At 38.9% G+C, this 18,565-nt stretch overlaps 3 pseudogenes; all 3 read left to right on the top strand.

The window, feature by feature from the left end:
- The first annotated feature begins 3,244 nt into the window (after window positions 1-3,244).
- Window positions 3,245-4,157, top strand: LOC148658286 (olfactory receptor 1F1-like; annotated as a pseudogene).
- A 3,508-nt stretch (window positions 4,158-7,665) lies between these two features.
- On the top strand, window positions 7,666-8,312 carry LOC148658285 (olfactory receptor 1E1-like; annotated as a pseudogene).
- A 4,172-nt stretch (window positions 8,313-12,484) lies between these two features.
- Window positions 12,485-13,352, top strand: LOC148658284 (olfactory receptor 2AT4-like; annotated as a pseudogene).
- The last annotated feature ends 5,213 nt before the right edge of the window (window positions 13,353-18,565 follow it).

The raw sequence follows: 18,565 nt of genomic DNA, 5'->3' as shown, positions 1-18,565 counted from the left end.
TGTCTGACTTATTATCTTCCTCTGATCTCTTGTTTCTCCCCAAGCTTGTCTACATACTAAGGGTGACAGTGCCTTCTTTGCTACTATGTCCCAAAACACAGGAATTCTAACCCTGAGCATAAAAAGGAGTTACCTTCTCTGAGCACTTTCCAATCCACACTTGAAACCTTCTTCTTCGGAAATGCTTTTATTTAACTAATGTCTGTCCCTGCCCATTTGCATCTTCTACTGCATTCTGAACCCTTCTGTTCCTTTGTACTAATTATGTAGATTGTTATAATAACATTTTTTAAAACTTTTCCTGTGAAGAGCCACGAGAAGATACATTTAAAGGTGCTATATTGATTAAATTATTATTATACTAATAATTTGTTATTAGATATTAACAGAACTTGATCAGTTAAGCAGTTAGCTTAGGTTAACTAGATTAATTAGGCTTCCATCAATCTTTACAGATGGAGCTTTTTAGCAAATACAACATGCTGCAATATCATTCTGCTTAGACCTTTTCATCAACAGGCTTTTTGACAGAACATTAGGATTTCTTTCTGCACACATATGCCACACATTGATTTTCATCAAGATGGTGTCATGGGAGCCGGTTCTGACTCCCCTGTAGTGCATAGTTAAAGACCCTATGCGTGACGGTATAATCAAGAAGAGTCTGGAGAAGGACATCAGGGGAAGATACAGCAGGGTCAGAACGGGTTTACAGACAGCAGGAAGGCGATCAAGTCCAAAGGGGTCCAGTCTATTGTCCAAAGGCTGGGAGATCCATCCAGGATGAAGACAGCTAAAATCTCAGGGAAGGGGAACCGAGACCAGGAACACAGAACTAAAACCTTAATGGGACCAGGCACTCTGAGCCCCGGACTCAGAAGGTCAGAACACCGGGGTGAAGCCTATGCCATTGGGTCACTCCTGGACCCGCTGGTAGGTGAGCTTCCGAGCGTCCGTCTCCCAATGCTCAGCCAGGAACAGGAGACGCTAAGCTTTTAACCAAAATACAAACAAGACACACCAGGAAATAACAGAACCTAATCATAACAGAAAAGGGTAGGAGCACCCTCTAGAGGAGGGCTGTGGAATGTAACAGATGGTCTTCACTAGATATTCAAGATATTCAATCATCTTGAAAGAGCATGGCACTCTACAGAGAGTTAAGTTTCTTTTTAAATTTAATCCAACCTCCAAGATATCAGTGGCATACTGTAACTGTTTGATTCTGTGATTTTCTCACTTTATTTTCACAAAGCTTGAAATTGAAAAGGCTATGTAACCCTATTACTTCTGCCCAATGAGCAATCTCAGTAGTAAGGTGATTTTGAATGTATGTAAGTCTATAATAGTAGAGTGTATCATGATCGGTCAAAACAATAATGAATAACCAAAATCCATATAATCTGTTTTATTGAAAACATACCTGTATAGAGTATTTTGCAAATAAATTTTATATTAGTATTCAACTATTATATTCAACTATAGTATTCAGTAGTTAAGTATTCAATAAATCATTCAACATTATAAAGGAACAATGTAAATCAAAAGCTAGTTGTCACGAACAGTTCTTTCCGGGCCCTATGCGGACGACGCGATCCAGAATAGTGAAGACACAAGGGGAAAAATATCATGCAGGAGTCGGTCAGGAGACAGGGGGGCGTGTCCATGCAGTGCTAGTGTCCGGGGGGAGTGAATCCAGGGCGAACAATCCAAGGGTAAATCCAGAGGAGGAATCCAAGACGAGAGGTTAAGTCCAAGACCAGGGGATCCATCCGTAGTTAAAAACCAGAACCGGGTCGGGACCGGCGGGACAAGGAATCAGGAACATGAAACTAAAACCTTAACGGAGCCAGACGCAGCAGGACCCCGGGCTCTCACGACACGGAAATCAATGAGAAGCCAGGAGTGAGGTCAGCGTCTGGCTTTTAAAGGGGAACGGGAATATGGAACAGGTGCAGAGAATGGGAAGGAACGAGGAAGGGCTGGAGCTCCCTTAAGAGGAGGGGTTAGCGATCGTGACACTAGTGTTCTCAATGTTACGGCAAAGCACAATATGAATTGTATAACACTTGTAAAAGTGTTGAATTTTAATAATAATAAACTTTATTTTATATAGCGCCTTTAAAGGTGGCTTCCCAAGGTGCTTTACAAAATGACAACAACAATAAATAAAAAGAATACACAAGATAAAACACAATTACAATATACAGAGGAGACCGTGTATGGTGGTACTAAGAAAAGCAGAGGGGTGAAGAAAGGAACCAGTTAAGTAAAGGCTTTTCTAGAAGAGAAAGAAGAGGGTTTTTAGTCTAGATTTGAAGGAGTTTAGAGGTGGTGACTCTCTGATATCCTTGGGCAGAGAGTTCCAGAGTTTGGGGGCAAAAAAGAAGAAGGCCCTGTCACCCATAGAATGTAGACGGTCTTGAGGGACAGTTAGGAGACCAGAATTAGAAGAGCAAAGGTTGCGAAGTGGGGAGTAGGGCGATAATAGTTCAGACAGGTACTGAGGTGCCAAGCCATTCAGAGCCTTATAGGTGAGCATGAGGATTTTAAAGTCCACATGGAATTACACAGGAATTTAATGTCACACATATTGGAGTATTATCACATAAATCATAAAAAAAGCATCCTTTCACACAGAATTTGGATTCTTTAATTTTGTCTTGTTATTTCCTTCTTTTAACTAAGAGTAAAAACTGAAGTATTCCCCTAATTAGTTTTCTTGGAATAATTTTCAATAGACTGGAAAGGAAGGGCTCAGAGTCTAGTTTCCTGATTACATACTCTACATTGTATTATTTTGCAGCTCTTTCTCAGTGACAAAAGAGTTCCCACACATGCACACAGGAATTGTCACACCACTTGAGGACAGGGTGATGACAGCTACACTCTGGTACATAAAAGGATGATTTAGGGTAGGATGCTGATATTGAGGCAACACAGAGAACGAATTTCATCATCATCTTTCTGTCAGGTATGTAACAGAGCAAGCACATTTAAAGAAATTAGCAATAGAGCTTACGTAGTAAATCTTGTGTTTCGTACAGAAAAATTAAAAAAAACTATAAAACTATATAACTGGCAGATGAAACAGGAAATACAGGAAATATGTGCAGATTATTTTACTAATAGCATTATCAATTCTACAGTACTGTCATCTTTCATTTTCATTGCCTTTTTAATTTTAGGTCGGAGAAAAAGTGAAAAGGGGAAAACTGAAGCACTCTTTCCACAGCTGTCTGCAATGGAAAGGAACACCACATATTCTAAACCTGATGGTTTTCTGATTGTGGGATTTCAGAATCTGCAGCACAGTGGCTATTATTTTATATTCCTGGCTTTCGTTTACCTGGCAACTCTGGCAGCCAATTTCTTCCTAATGTCCATTATATGGCTTTCAGAGTGTCTTCATACACCAAAGTACGTAGCAGTTTTTAATTTGTCTTTAGTAGACGTGGGCATTAGCACAGCTCTTATTCCAAAATGTATAGATCATTTTCTTTTTGACTCAAGATTTGTGTTATATGAGATATGTTTAACTCAAATGTTCTTTGTTCATTGTCTGCATAGCATGGAATCTTTCTCCCTTGTTATTATGGCTTATGAAAGACTCATCTCTATTTGTTTTCCACTGAGAAGCAGCACAATGAACACAAACAGCAGGATGTTACTTATAATTGGTTTCTGCTGGGTATTGATGTTTACAAGTAATGTTATATCAGTGTTTTTTATAACACTGTGATCATGGTCCAGTGTTCAAAGAGTCCTGTAGTGACAACAGTGCAAATAGGGCTATAGCCAGTGTTTATACTGTTACTTTCTATATTCTGCCATTGTCGATCATTAGCATATCATACATGTGCATTATAGCTGCTCTTTCCAGGATTTCATCTGCACAGGGGAAGTGGAAAGCATTTAAAACATGCACGGCTCACTTAGCCTTAGTGGTTATATTTTTTATACCTCTTTTAGTAACATATTTGATTTCATGGTCAAATGTGCTGGTGGACATTGAAACCAGAATCCTCAACACATCTTTGTCAGCAACCCTGCCTCCTCTTCTGAATCCCATCATATACACCTTAAAAACTGAGGAGGTAATGGAGCAAATTAAGAAGCACATAAGACAAAGGAAGATGTTTCCAGTAAATCATTAATATGTATATGTATATCTGTTTGTATATGTACAGTATATGTATATTATTGATAATAAAACTAATACTAATGATAAACTTTTATCACCTTTCCAATCCCAAGGATGCTGTAAATTACATTAAAAAATAAGTAAAATAAGAGCATATGAGATGACTCGTGAGACTATCAGACATCGGTCCCAGTAAAAAGGTATGTTTTCAGTTTAATTTCAAAACATTCAAAGAACCTGTCTCTTTAAGAGATGCAAAATATGATAAAAATGGAGTAGCAACAGAAAAACACCATCAACAGTTGTCCGACATTAAATCCTAGCTACAAACAGCAAAGGAACTGCCATAACTGAAGGGAGCTAATGGGATGGAGTGTATACAAGAAGGAGTTCACAAATGCTAATGGATCCAGAATATTCAGAGCCTTATAAGTTAATAATAGGATCTTATATTGAATATGTGACTTTATAAGGAACCAATGAACAGATCTTAAAGTATAAGTATGACAGTATGCTGCCGGTGTTTTTTTTATTATTGAATTAGAAGTCTAGCTGCAAAGTTTTGGAAATGTTGTAACTTACTAAGGAGTGTGTTATGGAGTCTATAGAGTTGCAGAAATTAAGGTTTGTTATAAGCTTTGTTATAAATGCATGAATCAGCAACCCAGCATTGGACATTGATAGAAATTCCCTAATTCAGGTGAAATGTTTAAGATGAAAAAAGGGGTTTCATCCATTTTTTTACATGGGTCTCAAATATGACTCCCAATGTCCAGACTAGGGCTGATGCCTGAATGAGGAAGCCATCCACCATTACTGTGAAACTCTCCAGAGTATCCAATTAACTTTTAGTAGGGAACTGGAATTTTTTATCTGTAAATAATAACACATGTTCAGTTTTATGATGCAGTAAATACTCTGTAGTAAAACAGAGTGAAATATGATATTCCCTAAACAAAATTGATATATTTATCTTCCCTTTTCAGACCTACTATTGCTTTTCAGAAGTAAAAATTTAATTAAATGTAGTTACTGTACAAGATAGCTCAAGTACTGTAGGTAGCTGCATCAGCATGTGTAGACTGTATAGGAACAAGTAAAGGTTTATTCCATGCTGAAAACAGAAGAAAGGAAACACAACATTTTATCTGTGGAGCCTTCTTCAATTGTGTTACAAGATGTTTGTTACCTGAATTTCTTTAGATATACAGTATCTGATCCTCCTAATACAGTATTTAAATAATGCATAGTGAAACAGAAAAGTACAGTATTTGGCTAAGTGTGATCTTCAGTTTGAATTGTACAGACCACATGATATATTTCTAGATTTCATTATAAAAGAACAATCTACGCTTTTTGTCCAAAGACTTTATGACATCTCAAATAAATACACTGTCAGTTTACGCTGAGGCACTCTACAGTACCTTGAAGGGGGTTCATCCTGGGAACCCTTTGTTGCAGCTCAAGTAGCAAAGCACAGGAGTTACCTTGTGAAGGACACAAAGGATGCTTTCCTGACACTACTGAATCCCTTGCCCCCGAGGGGCACAAACCCTAAAACCTCTGGGCGGAGCTGGTGCAAGGCTAGTTCCTTTGGAGAAGTCTTCATAGGTGACCCTTAATGGCTAGTTAAAAGTTATGGCTAGAGAGAATATGCCTATTCTTTTTATGCTCAGCTACTAAAATTTCCCTTTAGTGGTAAAATTCCACATAAATATTAAATACTAAGCAGACTAAAATGTGCACAGTAAAGAGATTAAATGATTAAATCTTTTCACTACCAACCAATGCACCACGAGTGCCCCTGTCGGTCATTTTGGCCAGCCAATCACGTACCGCGGTAGGGTGTGGTGGCACACGCATAGATGCCCGCAGTATGGGTTTGTACCATGCATTTTGAATGGCTGCATCTGTATACTGTATCTGCCTTTTATTTAACATTTCCGCTAAACTACTGCATAAAATTACTAGTGCATAAAATGTATGGACAGGATCTCTGCCGTAATATAGACAGTAGATCCATCATGGGATTTTTTTTATTTCCAAATTGTGCACTTCAGACTAATTAGTCCTGTATTGATGGAAGTCCTGAAATATTTCTCACTCCCTGGATCTCTGCATCTGCTGTTTCATGGTGGTACAGTATGTCACAGTGGATAAAACTATCATTATTATTAAACATTGTACTCTATAAAAGAGTGTTAATATAAAAACACTTTGTAAATATAATCCAACCTTCAACATTCTAGTGGCTAACTGTAAAGTGTTCAGTTCTGTGTTTTCTTTCTTAATTTTCAGTAACAGTAGCTTGAAAATAAAAAAGGCTATATTACCTCATTACCTGTGCCAAATGAACAATCTTAGTAGTAAGGTGATTTTGACCTAAAGCATTAGCCTATGTTACTACAGTGTATCACATTCAATCAATCAAAATGCTAATGAATATCCAAAATCTATACAGTCCATTTTACGAAAAACATACCTACATGTATATACAGTAAAACAATAGTTTTTTACATGAAATGCTCTGTTAATAATTCAACATTAAGAAAGAACAAAGAAAAATAAAAGCAAATATTCTCAATGCTATAGAAAGCATAATGTGATTTAAATGCACTTGTAAAACTGATATCACAACAATCTTAACAAAGTCATTATTTCACACAGCAATCAATCTTCTTGAACTTAAGTATTTTTTCATTGTAAACGTAGAGTAAAAACAGTAGTAGTCCCCTATTAATTATCTTGGCAGAATACACAACAGAATGGGAATGCAAGGGCTCATACATTTTTTTTTGCAGCTTTGTTAGTGACACAAGTGCACCCTCACATGCACACAGGAATTGCCTTACCACTTGAGGACAAGGTGATGACAGCTGCACTCTGGTACATAAGAGGATGGCTTACGGAAGGATGTTGATACTGAGCCAGCACGTAGACTGAATTCCGCCATCATCTCTCTGTCAGGTAAAACATATCACATGCCTTACAAAATGTTAATCTGATATCACTGAGATTACATCAAGGAATAAAAGCAAATACAACATACATTGATATTCATTTTATACTCTTATAATAATGAATACTATTATATTTATCTTATTTTAATCTTATTCTTATCTTATATTCTTAATCTTATATCTTATTTGAATGAAGATTTTATCACATTACCGTAGCACTTTTAAAGAGATTTACAACAGAGTTTAGCTATTGAATCTTATTTGTGTTTCAAATAGAAAAGTTTTCTTAACTCTTATTTAAAAATGCCAAATGACAAATTCAGAGATATAGAGGGTGATATGGTCACTTATAATACCTCAACTCTGTAATGGTATACACCATATAAAGGGCAAATAAAACTGAAACAAGGCATGTGTGTAGATTGTTTCTATCTTACTAATATCGTTGTTAATGCTAGAGTACTGACATATCTTTACGTTTTCATTCCCTTTTTAATTTTAGGATTTCAAAAAAAAGGTGCAAAGTGGGCTACTGAAGCACTCCTTCAAACGTTGATAGCAATGGAGAAAAACTCCACCTTTGCCAGACCTGTGGGTTTTCTGATTACTGGTTTTCAGAATTTGCAGAACAGTGAATATTATTTCATATTCCTGGCTTTTGTTTACATGGGAACCCTGGCAGCCAACTTCATCCTAATTTGCATTATATGGCTTTCAGAGCGTCTCCATACACCAAAGTTCATAGCAGTTTTTAATTTATCTGTTATAGATGTAAGTGTTAGCACAGCCCTTATTCCAAAATGTATACTGTAGATTGTTTCCTTTTTCACTCAAGTTTTGTCTTATATGAGACATGTTTAACTCAAATATTTTTTTTCCATTATTTCTATGCTTTGGAATCTCTTGCCCTTGTTGTTATGGGTTATGAAAGACTCATCTCTATTTGTTTTCCACTGAGAAGCAGCACAATCAACACAAACACCAGGATGTTTTTTATAATTGGTTTTTGCTGGGTATTAGCATCCATAGTCCCTTTTATGTCAATAGGTTTTATAGCACGCTTGTCATTCTGTCAACCTGTTCCTGTCATTAAGAGTTATTTCTGTGATCATGGACCAGTGTTCAAAGAGGCCTGCAGCAGCTACACTTCAAACTGGACCATAGCCATAGTTTACAGCATATTGTTTCTTACTTTTTTGTACTACTAGCTTTGATTAGTTTATCATACTGTACATGTGCATTATAGCTGCTCTTTTTAAGGATTTCATCTGCCCAGGGAAGGTGGAAAGCATTTAAAACATGCACGACTCACTTAGTCTTAGTGGCCATGAATTCTATACCTATTTTAGTAACATATATGATTAGATGGTCAAATGTTCTGGTGGACACTTACAGCAGAATCCTCTAGCACATCTTTGTCTGTGATCCTCCCTCCTTTGTTAAATTCCATCATATATACCTTAAAAACTGAGGAGGCAATGGAGGAAATTAAAGGTTCATCAGAAAGTGAAAGGCTTCTCCAGTAAATTATTAGTATTCTAATTATTCTAGAAGAGTGAGTGTTTTTTTCTTTACAGACTTAAAGATACTTAATCCTCAATTTTATGATGCAGTGACCACTTTAATAAAGTGTACTGCATAAAATGCAACATCTTATTATTTTTAATTATTAAATATTTAAATATTATTTTCTCAAACATGAGTGATATAAAACATTTGTCCTTCATGAATAATGCTTTTCAAAAGTTAAACTTTATAAGGCCAAGGGATGTTTAGCTTTTTATTTAAACAGACATCATCATCCATGTAAGTTGCAAGAAATTACTATTTTATAGAAACAGAAAAAAAGCATTAAGTGTGATCTTACAATTGAATTGCATATCACATATAATACAGTATATTTCTTTATATAGTTTGGTGAAAGAAATTAACACTGATACTCACATTTTTTCTCAATGGCTTTGTGACATTCTAAATATACAGTACACAGACTGTAATGGAGATTTATGACCACATCTTCTTGCTTTGGAAAGGGGTTCTTCTTTGTCAAGAAGAAAGATGGCTTGATAAGACCGCGCATTGACTATCAGGACTTGAAACAAATCACAGTGAAGACACAATATCCCCTTGTGTTAATATCCTCACTCCAGAGAAGAGGATCAGTGGAAGACATCTTTTAGCCCACGGGACATTAATATCTGGTGATGCCCTTTTCCCTCTGTAATGCTCCTGCTACCTTCCAAGACTTTGTAAGTGATACATTCTGAGCAATACATTACTTATAAGATAAGAACACTTTATTCGCCGTATACAATTTCTTGCATTAGGAATTTGTCTTTTTTGCATACCCCAGTTGCTCTCCATGAGACACACAGACACACAAATAAGGAAAGAGAAACCTGGGGTCAGAGCACAGGGTCAGCCATTGTACAGCGCTCCTGGAGCAGCTGGGGATAAGGGCCTTGCTCAGGGGCCGCAGGATTTAAACCAGCAACCTCCAAGCCACAGGCGCAGTTCCTTAGCCACAGAGCCACCGCTCTGCCCTTTACTTTGACAGATTCATAGTCATTTACATACAGGACATCCTGATTTTCTACAGTTCGCTCACTAAGCACATTCAAAATGTCTAACAGGTTCTGACCTGGCTCCAACATCATGGCCTGTACACTATGTGAAGCTGGAAAATACAAAGTTTCACATGTCTGAGATAATGTTCCAGTTTTCCATATCTCCCCTCAAGGCTTGCAAATTGATCCCCAGAAAGATTCAGCAGTATCTTACTTTACTTAAATATTTGCTGCATTTCCTTGTATTTGTACATTTCTACCACTGATTCATGTACAATTTAATTTCAGTTTTGGCCCCAATTATAGCCCTCACCAAGAAAGGTCAGGGAAAATGGAATCCAGAAGCACAGAAAGCTTTCATGGAGTTGAAGCACTACATCACCACGACACCCTGACCCATCTTTGCCCTTCAAGCTAGAGGTGGATGCATCAGTTGTAGGTGTGGGGGCCATCTTGTCTCAACGCTCAGGTCCCTCATCCTCTTTACTCGTGCACTTAATTTCCAGGAAGGTCTCACCCGCAGAAAAAACTAAGTCTTAAGCAACTAGGAATTATTGATGGTAAAACTGGCTTAGGAGGAGTGAAGGAATCTCCTGGAAGGAGCAGCTCATCCATTTCTAGTGCTCACCGATTATATGAACTTGGCATACATTAAGAAGGCCAAACATTTGAACCCCAGACAGCCACATTGGGCTTTTTTCTACTCCAGCTTCGACTTCACCAACTCCTACAGGCCTAGGTCACAGAATGGCAAAGCTGACACTGTCAACAATCTATGCCTCAGATGACTCCTTGGGAGAACCCGCATCATCAGAGTTGATTTCCTCTCTGTGGAAGAAGTAGTGTAGATAGTACTGGCCTCTGATCCCGCACCTCTGAACAACTACCTAGTAAGCTATTAGTCCCTATGTCTATCTGGTCTGAGGTCCTACAGTGGAGACACAAGCCATCCAGGTGTGAACTTTAGACTTTGATTCAATCCCTGCAGGCCAGTTGTAATCTCTCCCAAATCTTTAATGCCCTTGGACTTCCAGAACTGTGGACTTCATCACAGACCTTCCATGTTCTCAGGGGTGCTTAGTGATCTTAGTAATTATGGACTGTTCTCAAAGACTGTCCATTTCGTTCCTCTTCCCAGGTTGTCATCCACTTTCCAGGTGGCACATGTCCGCAAAGGAAGTATTCAGATTTTATGGCATTCCGACTGATATTATTTCCATGCATGTTCAACCCCAGTTCATCTTCAAATTCTCTCATGCATTTTGGAGACGAGGATCAGAGTGAAACTCTCCTCTGGATATCACCCAGAAAAAAATGAGGCTCCCGTATGCTCTTTGTCACCCACTCCTTTGGGACTAACTGTTCCCCCCCTTTGACAGCTTTCAGGAGCTGGTTCCCTGGTGAATCCTGGATTCCCTCGAGGTTCAGGGCAGTATACTGTATAGCACCAATTCATTGGAGAGGCCATGGGCCGAAAGAAAGATCCTGGGTGAGTGTCCGAAGAACTCCTAACTTGCTGCTCATTCCATGCTTGTTAACCAAGCAAGCCCAGTCTAGAACCCAAATGTCGCTCTTTTTTGTTGTAATGAGTTTCGTTTCCAGCTGCATTTATGACAGTCAATCTCTCAATAAGTCACCCAATCTGCCCATTAACAGGATAGCATGGTCAGGTAGGTTGTCAATACTGCCGGCCTGTAATTAAACAGCACTTACCTGGGGAAGGTATTTATTCTCTTTTTTCCTGACATTGCAGTGATCCGTGAGCTGGCGTTCATTTTTCCCGTGCTTGTGTGGATATTCCTTAGTACTTTGTATTGCTTTATTTTCTGCCAAGCATCAATAAAATTACAACACTGCTTTGGGGATTCTTTTGTTTCAAGACCCACCTACTAAAAGTCTGGTTTGATGGCCACACTCCCAGGGGCATCACAATTTGTATATGTTGTGTGAATATTGTGTACAATGTTGGTCATCAAGTCACAAAAAAGTGGCTGATGCTGCAAAGGGGCACTGTGTAAATGGCTGACCCTGCGTTCTGACCCCAAGCTCTCTCCCCATCTGTGTGTCTCATGGAGAGCAAGTTGGGGTATGCGAAAAGACAAATTCCTAATACAAGAAATAGTATAAGGCCAATAAAGTGATCTCATCTTAATGCTGAAAATAGAAGACAATTAAGTGACGTGATACAAATATTCAAGACACTGACAAAATCAGCACAAAGGACGTTTTCACAATTTAAGGGAAAGACAAACCCGAGGGAACACATGTAAACTACTGTAGGTGTACATTAAGTGTATATCAAATTGATAATGGGACGTTGTTCTATATGCACAGGGTTGTGGAAGACTGGAAAAGAGGAGACAGCCACAAGCTATTACCCTGGGATCTTTCAGAAAACGATCCCCTAATCATCATATGCATGATACTATTATGTAGAGTTATTATCTGTGACACAAGAGAACCCACACATGCAAACAGGAATAGTAATACCACTTGAGGACAGGGTTATGACAGCTACACTCTGGTACATACACGTAAATGAATGCCTTAGGGTATGAAGCTGAAACGAAGACAGCACAGAGAAAGATTATCTCCACCATCTCTCTGTCAGGTAAAAATATAATATGCCTTTCAAAATGGAAATTTGGAACTTCTGAGAAATATGAAATACATAATATTATATTCCATCTTTATTTTTATTATTAAATCACTCAATCTGTTGAACTGGAAGAGGTATACTAAAATGGTCACTGACATCTCACAGTATCTGTAAAAAGTTACATTATTAAACAAATCTGCTAGTGAATGAAATAATGCTGAGCATTTACCTGGGAACCCTGATAGCCAACTCCATTCTAATGTATGTTATATGGTTTTCCGAGTGTCTTCATACACCAAAGTACATAGCAGTTTTTAATTTATCTGTAGTAGATGTGAGCATTAGCACAGCTCTTATCCCAAAATGTATAGATTAATTTCTTTTTGACTCAAGATTTGTGTTATATGAGTCATGTTTAACTCAGCTGTTCTTCTTTCATTCTTTCTATGCCCTGGAATCTCTTTCCCTTGTTGTTATGTCTTATGAAAGACTCGTCTCTATTTGTTTTCCACTGAGAAGTAGCACAATCAACACAAATGTGACGATGTTCTATATAATTGGTTTCTGCTGGGTTTTAGCTTTAACATATTTTATTGTTGCAGTGTTTTTTATAACACTCTTGTCATTCTCCAAACCTGTTCCTGTCATTAAGAGATATTTCTGTGATCATGGAGCAGTGTACAAAGAAGCCTGTAGCAGTAATAGTACAAATAAGACTATAGCTAGTGTTTATACTTTTACTTTCATTTTTTTTGCCAGTGGCTTTCATTACTATATCATACGAGTGCATTATAGCTGCCCTTACAAGGATTGCCTATGCACAGGGGAGTAGGAAAGCATTTAAAACATGCACAGCTCACTTAGCATTACTGGCAATTTTTTTTATTCCATGTTTGGTAACATAATTGATTGTATGGATATATATACTGGTGGACACTGACACCAGAATCCTCAACACATCTTTGTCAGCAGCCCTTCCTCCTCTGCTGAATCCCATCATATACACCTTAAAAACTGAGGAGGTCATGGAACAAATTAAGATGTTTATGAGAAAGCAGAAGGCATTTCCTGTAAAACATTAACTTTTATAGTAGTCTGTGAGGGTTTTTCTCTGTTGAGAGTAAAATATACTTAGTCCTTAATTTTATGATAGAGTCACAATTTTAAAACAAAGTACAGAATACAATTCTATCAGTCTTATAACTAAAAATGTGTTACAGTGATTGTGAAATCACAAAATTTAATTTTGATTTTCTATTTCTTTGTCTCAAACATAAACAAAAAAGTAAAACATTTGTATTTCATTTGCAGACTTTCAAGTGCTTATTAAAAATTCAGCAGATTTTTGTTTCTTTTTTCATTTAAATAGATCACACAGCATATCTTTAAAACTGAAATAGTATGTTATAGAAACAGTAAAGGTAAAGTATTAAGTGTGAAGACCCATATAATATTGTTATATATTTACAGTGAGGGTAAAATTTACATTTATTCTCACAGTTTTGTGTTTGTAACTTCCTGAATACACACAAACTTTTTTTACTTACAAATTATTCCACCATAATTCTCAAACAATGATCAAACTCCATGGATTCAGGATTCACCCTTTACTCCTTTCCCTCCTAATACACTTTTTTGCCTTGTCTGCAGCCACAGCACTCTACCCAGTTCACAACTTTGTTATCTCCACTTCTCTGGATTTATTTATTTGATAGGAAGCTCTGTCACCTGCACTACAATTATTTACTGAATAATTATTCTGTTTTGCAGTCTTCTTCGACTTATTTTAAAAAGCTAAACTTTAATCTATTGTCTGATTTGGTTCTGTGACTCACTGCTAACTTTCTGTATTTCTTTCTATTTTGCTTTTCTTCATTTTATTTGAATAGACGACTCTTCTGGATGGATGAATTTAAAATGCATATTATTATGTAAAACTCCAATGTCCCAAAGGTCCAAAACACTTGACCACAACAATATTTTAACTGTGGTCAGGAGACAGGGCAAGACGTGTTGGTTCACAACAAATATTGGGAGAGTTAGGCCTTTTAATCCCTTCCTTAGTTTTTCTTGGTTTCGCATGAGAATAATTGTCTTCACCTCCCAGGAAGACAATATACAGACTACTTAAGCAGCTGCTTTTACAGCTCAGTTCTGCTCTTTGCCCTCTTGAATGTGTGGTTTCATGTACCGTATGTAAGAGTGTGGGAGGCACAGCTCCTTGGTCATTGGGGATATCATGGTTTCTATAGAGGAGAGGTACTGCACTGTAGCTCAATGTGATCGTGTCTTTTGGAAAGACCTGATTCTTATGGAGATCAATTACTCCAGGTGTAAATCATACTAAATGTTTCAAGGGAATTACTGTAGCTGAAGCGGACCTGTAGCTGAATTTAATATTTTAGTCATGTCTCCCTGTTCTGGTTTGTTTTGATATTTTTTTTTGTAGTTTGTTAATATTGATAGAACGTTGATTGACAGTATCCTGTGTAAATAAAGCACTTTGAAACCTTTATTAAAATCCCCATGTCTTATTTATTAAACACATTTAAAATAACCATACAGAAAAATAAACAATTCAGCAATATATAAAAACAGTGCTCCTCTAAAACATGAAATCTTATGAGTAAATTAATGAATAGAAATGTCAGTTTATGAACCATTAGAAAAAGTGCTATATTACATTATATTGTTACACTAGTAACAGTTGTAGAAAAAAATCTACCCTAAGTTAAAAGTACAACATCACGATTGCAGTACGTACTGGATTTGAAGAGCACCACCATTTATTCAGATTGTGTTGAAGGTAATTTAAATTAGTTTTACTTTAAGTTTCAAAACAGTTGTATGCATTAATTATAAAAGGAAGATCAGAATTTTGGACAATATTTACCATTTCAGGTGTGTTAGCACACTTAAATATATAGCACGTAACATACAGTATTCCAGATAAGTTAATGTGCAGATTGGTATGGTGAGCATTTCTTTTTATGTTCACTAGATACATTTTCAGGGATTTAATTATTTCAAAATTGTTTACTACCAAGCATGGTGAAATATATTCAATTAATTTTCTAATCACTTCTTCCAATACAAGTTACATGCTGGGGAGATGTATCCCAGCATGTAACATGCAGATGGGATGCCAGTCCATCATTGGATGATGTCCATCCAGTCCATCACAGGGTATACAGATACAAACACACACACACTTACAGTACACCAGGGCAACTTTTTCCAGAAGCCATATCTGCCAGTACAATATGTCATTGGATTGTGGAAGGAACCCAAAGCACCCAGAGGAAACCCATGTAATCATAATGACAATATACAAACTCCACACTGAGAGCACCCCAAGTCCGGAATTGAACTCAGGATGCCAGCACTGAGAAGCATCCATTCTAACCAATGTGTTTTGCTGTCATTTTTTTAAGAAAGTCTGAGACTGTTAGATGACATGATTGTGTTTTGCTGTAACAATCAGAAATTGTAACAGTAAATTGCAAGTGTACTTGATGACTTTTAAGAACCAATAAAGCACACAGTTGGTCCCTCAGGGCTTATATAGAGAGTGAGGTTCGCTAACAAAGCAGATAAGCCCGGCCTGATCTTGTTAAGGATGTGGAATGCACTGTTTAATTGGCTGAAGTAATTGCAGCAGGATTGGGGCTCATCAGGGCATCACAGTGCATCCCCCTACCCCCCAAAGAGGTGAACTTTGGGGACATTTGGACCGGGCTTTCTAGGGAACCTCACGTGCAAAGTCCTTATCAGCCGGGGTGCAGATTAGTTCTTTTGTTGGGACCCAGGACCTGTCTTCGGCTCCATGCCCCCCTTCAATGAACAACATTTTGAAGGCTATTCTGTACCCATCTGGAGCCGAGAATTCTCTGGCGGTGAGGTACTTTCGAGTGCTCCAGATGGGGAGTAGGTGACCCCTCAGGTGTCAGACGTGTTCGTGCGGGCTTCAGTAGGGACACGTGGAATGCTGTCGGGATTTTCCTGCTGAGAGAGCTAGGAAGAGTGAGTAGGTAGGTGACAGCATTCACCTATTTAGTCAGTTTGAAAGCCCCAATGTACCAGGGTGCTAATTGTTTTTAGGGGACACGTAAGTGAAGGTGTTTCGTGGAGAGCCATACCCGCTGTCCAACTTGGAGTGGAGGATGGGCTCTCCAACGACAGTTGGCAGTGGTCTCTTGTTGTTGTGTGGGCCTCCTCAAGTTTGCCAGCACCGTCTCCACACTCCCTCTAGGTCTCATGTAGTGTGGCCTGCAGCCGGAACCCTGGAGCTGTGGGGAGAGACCTGAAGAAGAGGGGGTTTAAATCCATGCTGACATTCAAAAGGTGACATGCCTGTGGCTGACTTCATTAGAAGGTTACGGGAGAACTCAGCCCAAGGAAGATGTATTACCCGGTCATCCTGGAAAGTGGAGACATGACTCTTGAGGTAGGTTTCCAAATCCTGATTCACTCGCTCAGTCTACCCATTTGTCTGCGGGTGGTAACCATACTGAGGACGAGTCAGTCTTAAACCCCAGTCTCCTACAGAAGGCCCACCAGAATTTGGAGACAAACTGGAGATCTCCGGAGGCCGGTAATAGAGTTCATATATATAGATTCCCAAGTTCGCAGTTGGAGATGAAGACTTTTATAGTATGTCTGCCTGTAAGGACGGCTACCAGAACTTACGCTGGAGGAGTTCCATTGTCCGTTTCACTTAAGGGTATCCGGTCACCCGAGATGAGTGCCCCCATTGTTAAGACCTCTGCCCTGGCCTGAGGATTATTGTTTAACCAGCAGAGTTTCTGGAGGGGGCGTTTGTCTTGGAGTGCCTCATAGATTGTCTTCTCTATGTCTAGTAGGATCACTCTGATCACCTTTTCTGCTGGGATGATCATTGTCTGTTGCTCTGGAAGGTGATATTGAAGGTATAGTCTGGACAGGGTGTTGGCTTTCCCATTCTTGCTGCCTGGCCTGTAAGAGATGGTAAAATCAAACCGGGAGAAGAAAAGCGCCCAACGCGTCTGTCGTGGACTTAGTCATTTGGCTTGCAGGATGTATTCCATATTCTTGTGATCTGTAAAAACAAGAAAGGGATATTTTGCACTTTCCAACACATGCCTCCACTCTTCCAGTGCCAATTTAATGACTAGGAGCTCCCTGTTGCCGACATCGTAATTTTGCTCCGCTGGGGTGAGCTTCCTGGAGAAAAAGGCTGAGGGGTGAAGCTTTGGAGGATAACCAATTCGCTGGGACAAGACTGCACCTACCCCCACTTCAGACACGTCGACTTCCACCTCAAACTGTCTGTCTGGGTTCAGATGTTGAAGAATAGGTGCAGATGTGAATTTCATCTTTAATTTGTCGAAGGCTTCCTGATCTTGCGGGTGTCACGCCCTCTGCAGCCAGAGGGCACTCCTTCTCTGTCCTGTCCCTAGTTTCCAGTCTGCTGTCCTTCCTGTCCCTCTCTTTCCCTTGGGCTATATATTTCCGGGTCTTGCTCTCTGTCCTGGCTCAGCATTGACGTTCAGATGTCCTGAGACCCGCCTAGCACCAGGGCGCCCCACATCCGCTCCCTGAGGGCATAGGTTTCTATACGGCATTCCTGAACTCTTTGCACTAATGAGCCCGGGCCTTTTTCCCATCTCGCCGCTACGCATATGGGTCTTTTTCCGCTCCCCCGCTCCCCACGGTTAGTCCCTTTGGACGTCAGTGACAGCGGGGTCCACTTAACCTGGTTGGGTCCCTTTATTGTGAGGGTGGTAATGGGTGCTATAATTATACTGAAGTTTTTAATAAAAGTCCTGTAAAACTTCACGAAGCCCATGAAGCTCTGTAACTGTTTTAGATTAGTGGGGATATGCCAGTCTTGAATAGAGCCTGTTTTTGCGGGGTCTATCTTCAGCCAGGAATCAGATAAGATGTACCCCAGGAAGGTGATTTCTGAATTATGGAATTCACATTTTTTTAATTTCACATAGAGATGGAGACATACATGTTCGAATGGTGTTACAACGGTTTCGACATGTTGACATAATTCCAAGAGAACACTAGGATATCATCCAGATATAGAATTTACCTAGGTAATCCCGGAATATATTGTTCATGAAATGTTGGAAAACTGCTGGAGTGTTGCACAGTCCGAATGGCATTACAAGGTATTCATAATGCCTGGTCTCTGTGTTGAAGGCTGTCTTCCATTCATCTCCTTCCTTGATGCAAACTAGGTTGTACACCCCCCTGAGGTTGAAGATGGTAGACTTGGCTGCTTTCTCCAGTAGTGTTGGGATGAGTG

This window comes from Lepisosteus platostomus, chromosome 7, assembly GCF_059453375.1.
Source record: "Lepisosteus platostomus isolate fLepPlt1 chromosome 7, fLepPlt1.hap1, whole genome shotgun sequence".
NCBI classification, from domain to species: Eukaryota; Metazoa; Chordata; class Actinopteri; order Semionotiformes; family Lepisosteidae; genus Lepisosteus; species Lepisosteus platostomus.
Note: the sequence above shows the minus strand (reverse complement) of the source record. Positions and strands in the feature narration are given on the sequence as shown.